The sequence below is a fragment of the Callithrix jacchus genome, chromosome 12 (assembly GCF_049354715.1).
Source record: "Callithrix jacchus isolate 240 chromosome 12, calJac240_pri, whole genome shotgun sequence".
NCBI lineage: Eukaryota > Metazoa > Chordata > Mammalia > Primates > Cebidae > Callithrix > Callithrix jacchus.
The window spans coordinates 24,919,891-24,933,555 of NC_133513.1; the positions used below are offsets into that span (position 1 = coordinate 24,919,891).

General features: G+C 45.0%; 1 protein-coding gene and 1 non-coding gene across 2 annotated transcripts in view; one reads left to right on the forward strand and one right to left on the reverse strand.

The window, feature by feature from the left end:
* The window catches only part of CACNG3 (calcium voltage-gated channel auxiliary subunit gamma 3), a 104,910-nt gene that overhangs the window by 71,265 nt on the left and 19,980 nt on the right, over window positions 1-13,665 (forward strand). The window lies entirely within an intron of this gene.
* On the reverse strand, window positions 6,427-6,558 carry LOC118146575 (small nucleolar RNA SNORA1). Its single transcript, XR_004732429.1, has one exon. It is a non-coding gene; the product is annotated as a small nucleolar RNA SNORA1 (small nucleolar RNA).

Genomic DNA, 13,665 nt, shown 5'->3' on the forward strand with positions numbered 1-13,665 from the left:
GGGTGCAGTGGCTCATGCCTATAACCCCAATGCTTTGGAACGCTGAGACAGGAGCATCACTTGAGGCCAAGAGTTCAAGGCCAGCCTGGGCAACATTGTGAGACCCCATCTCTAAAACAATGAAAACCATAATGGGGCATAGTGGTGAGCACCTGTAATCCCAGCTTCATGGGAGGCTGGGGCAGGAAAACCACTTGAGCCCAGGAGTTTGAGGCTGCAGTAAGCTATGATTATACCACTACACTCCAGCCTGAGTGTCACAGCAAGAACTTGTCTCAGAAAACAAACAAAATAAAAACAATTCCGATGTGGAGGAAATACTCAGTACTCATCCCATACATTCATTTGTCCACTTGTTTATTTAGCAACCTACTATGCATCAGGTACTGGGAAGACAGCAATGAACAAGACAGAGATGATCTCTTGGGATTTACAGTAGAGAGGAATAAACAGACACATCATTAAACCCATAATTAATCATTCGTAATATGTGCCTGAAAGAGAAGCACAGGGTGCTTGCTGTGAGGGCAAATTACTGGATGGCATCAATCTGGGGATGTTTATGGTAAGATCTGAAGCACAGATAGACATTACTGAAATTCAGGATGGAGAAGGAAGAATATTTGAAGCTGAGGGTGCCTGTGCAAAGGCCCTGAGGCAGGAAAGAGAAAACAAAGTCTGTGCAGCAGGAGATTGGTGAGAAGGATCTGGAGATGAGCTGGAGCCACCTCACAGAGGATCTCATAGGCCAGGTTAAGGATTTTTGTCACCATTCAACAGGATGTTGCCCAAGATCCCTGCAGACATATACAAAGGACAGGCAGATGTTCAGGGCACACTTATAAAGCACCTACTATGTACCAGGTTGGGTAAAAGATATTTGAGATTCAGTGGTGCTTATATTCTAGGGAAGAAGAAGTCAAAAAATAAAGTGGGTAATAAGTATGAACGATATTTAGGACACTCGCGGATCATCATAAGCTCAGCAAAGAAAGTGACTGGAGATGTTCAAGTGAGGCAGGGGCCTGGAGGCTCCATGAAGGGCTGGGAGAGAGTGGTCCAGGCAGAAAGAGCATCAGCTGCAAACGCCTGGCAGCTGTAACACATGTACTCAGCAGTGCACCCACACAGAGTCACATCCATACACAGGCATCATGTGCCCATTTACATTCCTTGCTCTTCCAAAATGCATCTGTGTCCACCTCTGATAACCTGGAATGCCCCCAGCCTTGTCTCTCTCTGTCTCTCTCTCTCTCTCTCTCTCTCTCTCTCTCTCTCTCTCTCTCTCTCACACACACACACACACACACACACACCCTTCGGTAGGCTCACCCCACTCAGAGACAGCCCCCGCCACACCCCCATTATATGGCAACTAGCAAAGATCCTGGGGGCTGAGTGGGAAGGGAGAACCGGGATCTGGGAGAGGAGACTCCACCCTCTTTCCCTTCTCCAGCCAAGAGGCCTGGGGGGCAGCTCAGATTCAAGCAGAGGTGGGGGGACCACCAGGACGTCCACGCAAGTTGGAGGGAGGTGTCCAGGTCTTTACCTTGTAGAACTAAATCCCAGTGTGGTGTTTGCTCAAAACGCCAGAACTATTCCTGGATGTCAGGTGCAGTTAATGGTTGCCGTGGTAACCGCCCATGCTTAATGAATAGAAGAGAGTAAAAGACACCCCGGATAAATGTCAGGACCCAGGATGGATTTGCTTGAGAGCAAATCTGTTAGCGCTGGGCAGAGCTGACCAGTGAAGGTTGAAATGAGCAGTCCAGGGTAGCTGGAGACAGATCCAGGAGGCTCTCTTCTCTTTCTCAGCTTAGCGTAGTCAGAATGCTAACATTTTACAAAATGTCAAAAAGTGGCTCTTTATACAGACAGTTAAACATAGGCTCTGGTTTTGTGGATTTGATTCTGCCCATGTTTACAGAGTTTGCAGGGGACAGAAATCTAAGCCCAGGTCTCTCAGGAGTTGAGATGTAGCTTTTTTTTTAAACTCTTCCTGCATTATCATTTTTAAATAAATAAGGTGTCAAATTAGGGTCAAAAATAATCTTTTAAACTCTGAACCTCTACACATTATATTGTCATTGTGCTATTTACGTGCTGCTTACAGGATTAAAAAACAACTGGTAGCATCTGGGCGTGGTGGCTTACACCTGTAATCCTAGCACTTTGGGAAGCTGAGGCGGATGGATTACTTGAGGTCGGGAGTTTGAGACCAGCCTGGCCAATATGGTGAAACCTGTCTCTACTAAAAAAAACAAACAAACAACAACAACAACAATTAGCTGGGCATAGTGGCAGGCACCTGTAATTCCAGCTACTTGGAAGGCTGAGGCACGGGGATCTCTTGAACCTGGAAGGCGGAGACTGCAATGAGCTGAGACTGAGCAACCGCAGTCCAGCCTGGGCCACAGAGGGAGACTCTGTCTCCAAAAAAAAAAAAAAAAAAAGAGAGAGAGAGAGAAACAACTGGTAGGGCATCTGGTGTTGAGGCATAAGTTAAACGCCAAACAATGAGCATCCCTCAAGTCTGTTGAAGTATCCCAGTGACCACGTGCATAGCTGCATTAGGGAAGGATGTCAAAGTCTGTTGATATCTATGAAAGTGGTCCAAGTTCAAGGTATGGACCAGCTCTGGACTCGCAGCTGCAGTCAGGGACTCAGGACTCACCATGGCTGTGATGCTTGTTTATGGGGAGACCTCAGGTAAGTCTCAAAAGATATCAATCCCAAACCTTCTAAGAGGAAACAACCCTTTCCACAAACCCTCCACACTCACAAACCTACCTGGCCTATCCTCCAGAAAGGGTCTCAAATACTCCCTGAGGGCAAGTCCTTTGTGATGTGATGACAATATTGTGTGTCCATTTAGCAACAGAGGCTGGAGCACCTCCTGAGGTCACGGCACATCTCTCAGACTGCTATGCATCAGAATATTGGAGAAACCTTTTCAAAAATACAGGTTCTTAAAGCCTCGAATTCAGGGCATTGCGTAGAGGCCTAGGAATGCACTTGTTTGTCTGTTGGTTTGTTTTAAGAAGAGCCCAGGTGATTCTCATGCAGGTGGACCCAATTTTCCAGGCACCTCTGAAAGAGAGATGTCACCACTGAAAAAGCAGCTAAGCCCCAGGAGTCACAGCTATGACCCTTGCTCTCTTCAGCCCTTCTCCCCAAAACCTCTGCTACAGCACCAGAAGCCTCTGTGGTCTGGAAACATGATGAGTTCTGCCTGCTTTTTAATGCTTGCCGAGGCAGAGTTAAGACTTTCAGGCCAGGCGCGGTGGCTCACACCTATAATCCCAGCACTTAGGAAGGCCGAGGCAGGTGCATCATGAGGTCAAGAGATGGAGACCATCCTGGTCAACAAGATGAAACCCCATCTCTACTAAAAATACAAAAATTAGCTGGGCATGGTGGTGCGCGCCTGTAGTCCCAGCTACTCGGGAGGCTGAGGCAGGAGAATCGCTTGAACCCAGGAGGTGGAGGTTGCAGTGAGCCGAGATTGTGCCATTGCACTCCAGTCTGGGTAACAAGAGTGAAACTCCATCTCAAAAAAAAAAAAAAGAAGAAGACTTTCAGACACTCTAAGCAATGAACTGACCCAGGTGGCCACCCTAACCTCATAGATCTCCAGAGATGGTAATACTAAGTATTAAGTAAGGAAGATTAACATACATCTAATGTTTTTCCCATAGCATTTCAATGCTTTTTATAAATGTCAAATATCAAATAATGTCTAGTTGTCATTCTCTCTCTCTCTCTCTCTGTCTGTACCCCTGCTTTGCTGGTACCCCAAACACATGACAATTCTTTTTTTTTTTTTTTTTTTTTTTTTTTGAGACGGAGTTTCGCTCTTGTTACCCAGGCTGGAGTGCAATGGCACAATCTCGGCTCACCGCAACCTCTGCCTCCTGGGTTCAGGCAATTCTCTTGCCTCAGCCTCCCGAGTAGCTGGGATTACAGGCACGCACCACCGTGCCCAGCTAATTTTTTGTATTTTTAGTAGAGACGGGGTTTCACCATGTTGACCAGGATGGTCCCGATCTGCTGACCTCGTGATCCACCCGCCTCGGCCTCCTAAAGTGCTGGGATTACAGGCTTGAGCAACACATGACAATTCTACCTAATTGGTGACTCCTACAGGAGCACCTACAAAGTTGCAAGGTGCTGTGTTAGTGAACATGCGCTGTGGTCTAGGATAGGATGTGCTGGGCTCTCGGCTCTGTACTCCAGGTCTAACCAGAATCAAAACCCTCAATAACCAAATAATGAAGAACCAAGGAAAACATTTTACCGTAAACCTCCCAAACCCATCCAAAGGGCCGATCAAGAAAAGAACTCAAATCCAGGCTCTTTAGAAGTGAAGTTAGCCTATTCATCCTGTGCAGAGAAAGACAGACAGCACAGACACTTGTTCCTCATTAAATTCCCCATAGTTGGTTTTAAGGCAGGACCCTCTCTCGACAAGTCATACCTCTTGAGGACTCCGGCTTGATTACTGTTCCATCCCCATCACCAGTGGCTTCTCCAAAAGGCCCAAGGTCATTTACAATGATTCTTCTAAGATGCACTTTCATTCCTGCTCCTCTGCAAGTTCCTCACATGCAAACAGATTTTTTACACTATAAATCAGATTTTGTTTCTCATGCGCTGAAAACCCTCCAAAGCCCGAACCATGCACGCTCCTTTTCAGTTCTGGACCCTGGCCTGTAAGATGCTCAGTGATCTGTGCCTGCTCCTTCATGGGCCTGATCTCATCCCACTTTCCTCCTCACGCACACTGCTCCAGTTGCCCTGAGCTTGTCTTGGTTTTAGAAACACACTAAGTGTTACCCTCCCTCAAGGCCTTGGCACTTGCAATTTCCTCTGCCTGGAAGCTCTTCCCTCAAATCTTCCCACGGGTGGTATCCTCTTTTCACTCAGGCTACCTGCTCAGATAGGCCCCTTCCATCCACCCAATCTCATGACTGTCCTCCCCTACCCCAATCACATTCTCTCCAGGGTTTATTTTTATGGGACTTAGCACTGAAATTATCTTTTCCTTTTTACTGATGCGTTTGTTTCATTTATTTCTTTGTTTACTCTAGATCTCTCTCCACTAGAATATAACAGCCTAGTCTGTTTTGTTCACTGATAAATTTCAAGTGCTGGAAACAGTGCTTAACGCAAACACTCCAGATATCTGTTGAACAAAGAATGAATCAGGGACCAGGGATGGTGGCCCATGCCTGTAGTTGCAGCACTCTGGGAGGCTGAGGCGGCAGATCAGTTGAGACCAGGAGTTTGAGACCAGCCTGGACAACAGAGTGAGAACCCGTCTCTACAAAAATAAAATAAAGAAGAGTAGCCAGGGGTAGCAGCATGCACCTGCAGTCCCAGCTACTTAGGGGCCTGAGGTGGGAGGATCACCTGCTGAGCCTGGGAGATTGGAGCTGCAGTGAGCCATGATTGTGCCATTGCACTTCAGCCTGGGCAACAGAGCAAGACCCTGTCTAAAAAAAGAATAAAGACTAAATCAGGATGTGCACCAACCACAGTTCTGTACACCAGAAGAAAATGTTTATTTCTCAAAAACTGACTCATGGTTCTCTTATTAGAAGCAGTAATTTGTAACTGGTAGACCCTAAGTGCTTCATCTGGATCAGGGGCCAAGTTTAGCTCAGGGTCCACGTTACTATGAATTCATTACCCAAATCCCTTTATGTGCAAGGTTGCACAGACATGCAAGTAAACTCTGTCTTAATATGAACATGTGCATTCACGACTGGACCACTTACAAAATCATTCTATACACAGACACCCCCTCCCCACTCCACCCCACCACCCCGACCCATTTAATACTCTACAATTCACGGTTTTTGTCTGGCAGTCTCTCTCTGATTGCCGGCTCTTGCCAACATGTGACAACGCAATGAAACTAGGAGGCAAAACGTGATGTGTTAACCACGGGTAGACAAGAGCCTGCTGGAGGGACACAAGCTAACACTGGAAGAAGAGAAAATTGACGAGAATGCTGATGTGATAGACACATCCAATGATTTGAATGCCGAAGGATTAACAGGAGCCCTCAGGAAAACTGACGACATACTCGAATATTTCTCACAAAAATGACCCATTTTATGATCCTGCTGTGAAAGTACAACTTTACGATCTTGTCGGGGAAGGGAAAAATTTCATACTGGACATCGTGTGATTTTTTATCAGAAAAACTATGCACGCCCCCACCCCTGCCACTCTGAAATCAACAAACCTTACCTTTTTGTTCACCCTAGTTCATAGTTAGAGAAGATCAGAAAAAATCACCATGTTTTCCTAAACTGTAATTTTATTTTCAGATAAAGTTGGAACCACATTTTGGACTTGATTGTTTACTACGGAGTAGGAGTCCCTGGGGTTTTTTTCTTTTCTTTTAAAAAAATTTCAACATGTTTCAGGTCTCATTGTCATCACTGCAATATATATACTGTGATGGAAGCATAACCTGTTTCAATTTAGCCACACTTACAATTTTTGGACACCATGATCAACAGTGCCATTCTCATCTAGAAAGAGGCTTTAGTCGCTATTCGTGAGTGGACTCACCCGAAGGCTGTGGTCCTTGACCTTAGCTGCACAGTTAGAATCACCCAGAGAGCTTTGAAAAATCCACAGCTTGGGCAAAATACCAAGACCCCATCACTACAAAACAACATTCAAAAATTAGTCGAGTATGGTGGTGTGCACCTGTAGTCCTAGCTACTCAGGAGGCTAAGGCAGGAGGATCGCTTGAGCCCAGTAGTTTGAGGCTGCAATGAGCTATGATTGTGCCACTGCACTCCAGCCTGGTGACAGAGCAAGACCCTTTCTCTAAAAAAGAAAAGAAGGGGAGAGGAGAGGAGAGGAATTCAGATGCCCAGATACAGTAAGAATCCCTGGGCACAGCACTCCAGTCTCAGCATTTTTCAAGCCTCCCTTCCCAAGGTAATTCCAATGTGAACCGATGTTGAGAATCAATAAGGCATCCTTATTCTCAGATAATAAAGATTTGCTATAACACCAGAAGCCCAAACATTCTTAGTCAAGGGCTTAACCCCAGTACTCAGGAAGCATAAACAAACATAGTATTTGCTCTTACTTCTTGATATTGCAAAGCAAAAAACTTTGCCAAGGGGATCTAGCAAAAGACCTACAACACTGGACAGTGGGTTCCTGTTGGCCTCTGTTTTGAGCTCTAAGCTGGGCTTTTGGGAGCCTGGAATGTGATTGCATTGGCTGGACTCATGCTGAGATGGATGTCAAGCTCTAGCTACAGAATTGGCCCTGTTTACGGGTTGGAGCAGGTTCCAGGCACTGTAGCTGGGCTAGGTGGGCTGATGAGGAGTGCCAGCCCTCACTCTGAGCACATAATGACTGTCCAGAGCCTGCTCTGAAGTGGTGTCTCTCTGCTAGATTAGTGGATTCCCAGCCACCAAACTCTGCCCCAGGAACCAACATGTGGGCTGTGCAGAGATGGATGTGAGGCATCTTTTCTGGAAGCTCATCAAGAGGCTCTGCTGATATCCTCTCCTTCCACTGAAGAGGGGACATCCTAGGGAAACCTGCCCCCCCTTTAGGATCTCCCTTTAAGGACTGCAAACTTGGAAAGATAGAGCCTTGGGTGACAGTCTCACTTCCCCAGGCCTCTCTGCTCTGGCTCCAGTATATCTTGACTTGAAGTCAAAACCACTAAAACCACAGAAAGCTGTCTAGCCTTTGGCCAAAATTGGCACAGCATAGCAAGTGGGTCTAGGTCTATTCCCTCCCGAGAGTGGCGGCTCCTTGAGCCCCCTGCTTGGGTTTGCACTGTGTGGAAATGCATACACATGTAGGCACCCCACCACCACTTTAGGACCTCCCTTTCAGGACTGCAAACTTTCCAAGTACAAGCCTGGTGTGGTGGCTTACATCTCTAATCCCAGCTCTTAGGGAGGCAGAGGCAGGAGGATACTTGAGCCCAGGACTTTGAGACCTGCTTGGGCAGTGTAATGAAAGCCCATTTTTAATAATAATAATAATTTTTTTAATTGAAAAAAAGTTAAAAATACAAACATCCCCTTTCTAGATTCCCTCCCCATCCCTGCATGTTTTGAAGCCAGCAGGACCAGGTCAGTTCTTTCAGTTACCCCAAATCTGGTGACCTCAAGGTTACTCCCTACCCTAAGAGAGAGCTGGGGCTGACCTTGGTCCATGTGCAACTCAACCTCCTAGATTTTCCAGAGATCCCAGTGCTAAAGGGACAGCTGGCAGGGCAGCTGATGGACCCAGTGATCCCAGTGCTGAAGGGACAGCTCTAAGGGCAGCTGATGGACCCAGTGAAACCACTGCAATAGGCTCTCTTTTTTCCAAGTAGCCTCTCTTCCATTCCCCAAACTCACCAAGTTCACTCCTGCCCCAGGGTCTTTGCATTTCCATTTCCGTTTGCCTGGAAAGCTCTTTCCTGGACTCTTCATATAAATGGCTCCTTCTCTTCTTTCAGGTCTGAGCTCAACAGTCCCTTCTGCAACAACCCCACTCAATGTTGCCCTCCACTTGCCCCCCACCCAGTGAAGAGTTGCTATCATATTGTCGTGTTTTATATCTTTCTTGGATTTTTGTTTTTTGTTTCTGGCTTTTTTAAAGATGGAATCTCACTCTGTCACCCAGGCAAGAGTACAGTGGTGAGATCTCAGCTCACTGTAACCTCTCTGCCTCCCGGGTTCAAGTGATTCTCTTGCCTCAGCCACCTGAGTAGCTGGGATTACAAGCAGGCACCATCATGCCCAACTAATTTTTTTTTTTTTTTTTTTTTTAGTATAGATGGCATTTCACCATGTTGGCCAGGCTGGTCTCAAACTCCTGACCTCAAGTGGTCAGCCTGCCTTGGCCTCCCAAAGTGCTGGGATTACATGTGTGAGCCACTGTGTCCAGCCCTGATGTTTTTTTATCTTTCAAAGCACAGTTATCTTGTCTGTAGTCTTTCTTTTCAATGAGAATGTAAGGTCCAAGGATCAAGACCTTCCCTGTCTTGGGCACTAGGGAAGCCCTAGGACCTAAAACGAATTTTCACAACCCAGTTCTCACACTTCCTTCCCTGGTTCCCACCACTCCCTCTCCTCTCACCTGTACCCACCGGATCTGTCCCCCAGACCATTAATCTTCTAAACACCTTGAGCTACTTTGAGTTCCCAAATGAGTTTTTCTCTTGCTCATTTTCTCATTATCACACATGCTGTACCTTACGCTTCAAGAAACACCCTCCCTTTCTCTGATTAACTTCTAATTAACCTTCAGGTCTCAGTTTAGACATAATTTCATTCCACGTGCAGTTAACAAAAATTATTCTGCTAAGTTATCAGGTGAGAGAATTTTGGGCACTTTGAATCCTTTCCATACTGTTTTAAATCTCTAACTATGTATATCTATTCTTTTAATTTAAAAGGGATTAACTGAATAAAGGTAATGAACTGTTTCTTGTTTTCTTTGTATTATTTCTCTGTGTTGAAAAGTATCCTAGTAAATGTGATTTTAAAATGCGGGTACCACAATGACTTCATTATTACAGCTTTATTGTATGGTTTAATATTGCATAAGAAACCACCTCACTGACCTCTTTCATTCATTCTACTGTGGTTTTTCTTTTCCAGCTAATTGCCTTCAGCTTCTTCTTTTCTTTTTCTTTTTTATTTTTTTCAGATGGAGTCTATCTCTCTCACTCAGGCAGGAATGCAATGGTACAATCTAGACTCACTGCAATCTCTGCCTCCCAGGTTCAAGCGATTATCCTGCTTCACCCCACCTCCCACACCCTTCCACCCCACCAAGTAGCCAGGACTACAGGTGCCCACCACCATGCCCCGCTACATTTTGTATTTTTAGTAGAGACGGGGTTTCACCATGTTGGCCAGGCTGGCCTTGAACTCCTGACCTCAGGTGATCCACCTCCCTTGGCCTCCCAAAGAGCTGGGATTACAGGCATGAGCCACTGCACCCGGCCTACATTCAGCTTCTTAAATAGACTAATTCTATCACCTGGAGAAATTGTAATTTTATTCCATTTTTTTCTGTTGCTTATAACTCTTAATTCTGTTTTATTCCTTCTCGTGCTAGGATTTGTAGAACCATAACAAATAATGGAGGCAATGGTGGGCATTCTTATCTCAGTTCTGATTTCAGTGGGAAAATTTCTAGGGTTTGACCTTTAAGAAAAAGTGTCAGAAGTTACAGCTAGAAGGAATGAATAAGTTCTAATGTCCTATAGCACTGTAGAGTGAATATGGTTAACAAGAACTTAGTGTGGCCAGGTGTGGCGGTTCACACCTGTAATCCCAGCACTTTGGGAGGCCTACACCAGAGGATTGCTTGAGTCCAGGACTTCAAGATCTGCCAGAGCAACATGGCAAGACCTCCATCTCTACAAAAAATATAAAAATTAGCTGGGTGTGGTGGTGCACACCTATAGTCCCAGCTGCGCTGGAGGCTGAAGTGAGAGGAACACTAGAACCCAGGAGTTCAAGACCAGCCTAGGCAACATAATGAGACCCCATCTCTACAAAAAATATGAAAATTAGCCTCGGTGTGGTGGTGCATACCTATAATCCCAGCTATAGGGGACTGAGGTAGGAGGGTCACTTGAGCCCAAAAAATCGAGGTTACAGTGAGCCATAAGCATGACACTGCTCTCCAGCCTGGGCAACAGAGCAAGACCCCATCTTAAAATAAATAAATAAATAAAATAACTTAGTGTAACTTTTCCAAAAGCTAAAAGAGATAGATTTGCTAACTACCTTAATTTGATCATTATTCATTATATACATGCAGCAAAGTATCACTCTGTATCCCATAAATATGTACAATTGTTACATGCCAACTAAAAAGGAAAAGGAAAAAAAAGGAGTGTCGGCTTAAGGACAGCAGCACCCTCCTCATGTGAAGGAAGTGCTTTTCTATTGTCTGAACCAGAAACAAACTATTGGTACTATCTTCTCTCCCCAGGATGAAGCTGTGGCTACCAAAAAGCCAGTCTCTGCAACTGTGCTTAAACACCTCCGGAAATCTCTTTTGGCTCTATCTTTCACTCCAAGCCTCTTCCCTGGGTCCTGGGGTCTGTGAGTTCTCATGACTCAGCTCTCACACATGCCCTTCCCTGGACTCCTGTCCTCCCTCAGCTGTAACCAGCGGCTCCATCCCCCAGACCAAACACCGTTAATCCTCTTCCTGCCTTAGCTTCTACTCTCTGCTGCAATGCCTGAGCTTAAAGCTGTGCCAGGACAATGCTCATCTCTGTACCCTACCTCATCATTGCAGTCTGCATGTTTTCAACATCTCTCTTGGTTCCATCTTCTGCAGTGAATGGGCAAGTCCAATCTCATTCTACTTTTCTTAGATTTACTGATATGGGAAGATACTCCTAAGAAAATATAAGTGAGAAGAAGAGCATGATCCCAGTTTTGTAAACCCATTTGTGTGCAAAATCACAAGAGAAAAAAGCCTGGAAGGAAATATACAAAAATGCTAAATAGCAGTTATTTCTGGGAGCGAGCAATATGCTACTTACATGAATGTCCAAGCTCACTTTGTGATGCATGTATGACATGGGCTGCCAGCAGATTCATTTGCAGTGTGGAGTCTTCCTTGGGAGAAATTCTTGGTTCCTTTTCCTTTTATATTGCTTCTTGAAATCTCACCATGGCGCCAATGTGTCTCTTGTGATCCTAAAATACCTACCAAAACCAACGGTAATAATAGCTGTAATATACTGAGTTCCTACCATGCGCCAGGAAACGTACTAAGTGCTTTATGTCGTTGCCTAATTAAAAGATTTCTGTGTAAAGTGCTGAGAACAGCAACTGCCATAATAACTGCTATTACTTCCTCAACTACTTCTCACGGCAACTCCAGGAAGTTACTATTATTATCTTCATTCTGTAGAAGAAGCAACTGAGGTTTGGAGAGGCAATTTGCCACAGGTATCGCAACTAGTAAGTGGCTGAGTCAGGATTCATGCCTACGTGGGACACCAGAGACTTGGCTCTTACTAAATACATTTTAGTTCAGGGGTTGCAAACTTGAATCTCTACAGGGCCAGGCAAGGATACAGAGCCAGGTGGGGACTTCGGCCAAATGGAGAGTTTATGCCCAGTCTGAAGAGGGCTGCTGATGTCAGTACATCATCCAGGCATTCATTACTCCCGCATGGAAATGTGAGACAGAGATCCCCATTTTTGAAGAGAAACCGTGAATCGGGGTTTTATGTGAAATAGTCTGAATTTTAAGTTGCAGTGGTGTAGGTGGCTCACGCCTGTCATCCCAGTGCTTTGGGAGGCTGAGGCAGGCAGATCACCTGAGATTAGGAGTTCGAGAACAGCCTGGACAACATGGTGAAACTCCGTCTCTACTAAAAATACAAAAATTAGCCAGGTGTAATGGTGCGAGCCTGTAATCCCAGCTACTCAGGAGGCTGAGGCAGGAGAATTACCTGAACCCAGGAGGTAGAGATTGCAGTGAGCCGAGATCGCATCACTGTACTCCAGATATTTTATTTATCTCAAAATAAAATAAAACAAAACAAAACAAAATAAATTGCAGAAGCATACTTAATTTTTAAAAATAAAATATGTAAAAAAGTATTGCAGGTAAAACAAACACACACAGATAAAACCATAAAATGAGATAGTCTATAACCCAGATTTGCCCAAGAAGCCAATATTATCAACTTTGGAAACACTAACCTAGATTACATCTTCTACCCCAGGAAGGCCCAAACTCCCCTTTGCTTCCCTTTTTTGCCCTCTTGGGACAGAAATCTTTAAACCAGGGACCACCAAAATTTGTTCTTAAAGAGCCAGAGAGAAGATATTTTCAGCTTTGCCATCTCTGTGGCAAATATTGAATTCTGTCACAGTGGCATCAACATGTTTTACCCCCTTTACTCCTCAAAATGGCTTCATGAGGTGCCTAATGTTATAATGAGGAAATTGAAGCAATGTAAACAAATGGACATGATTATGTTTCAATAAAACTTTATTTTCTGATGCTGAAATATAAATTTCACATTTTTTTACAGGTCACAAATAATATTCTTCCTTTGCTTTTTTTTCAACCACGTAATTTGCAAGCCATTCTTAGCTCATGGGCTGTATAAACATGGAAAAACTGATGACTGCAGGCCAGGCACAGTGGCTCATGCCTGTAATCCCAGCACTTCCGGAGGCTGAGGCGGGTGGATTTGCTGAGGCCAGGAGTTCAAGACCAGCCTGGACAACATAGCAAAACTCCATCTCTACTAAAAATACAAAATTAGCTGAGCATGGTCGGGCATGGTGGCTCAAGCCTGTAATCCCAGCACTTTGGGAGGTTGGGGCAAGTGAATTATGAGGTCAGGAGTTCAAGACAAGCCTGATCAACATGGTGAAATCTCATCTCTATTAAAAATACAAAAATTAGCCTGGTTGGTGACACGTGCCTGTAATCTCAGCTACTCAGAAGGCTGAGGCAGGAGAATTGCTTGAACCTGGGAGGCGGAGGTTGCAGTGAGCCAAGATCACGCCATTGTACTCCAGCGTGGGTGACAGAGCAAGACTCCATCTCAAAAAAAAAAAAAAAAAAAAAAAAATTAGCTGGGAATAGCAGCACATCCCTGTAGTCCCAGCTACTCAGGAGGCTGAG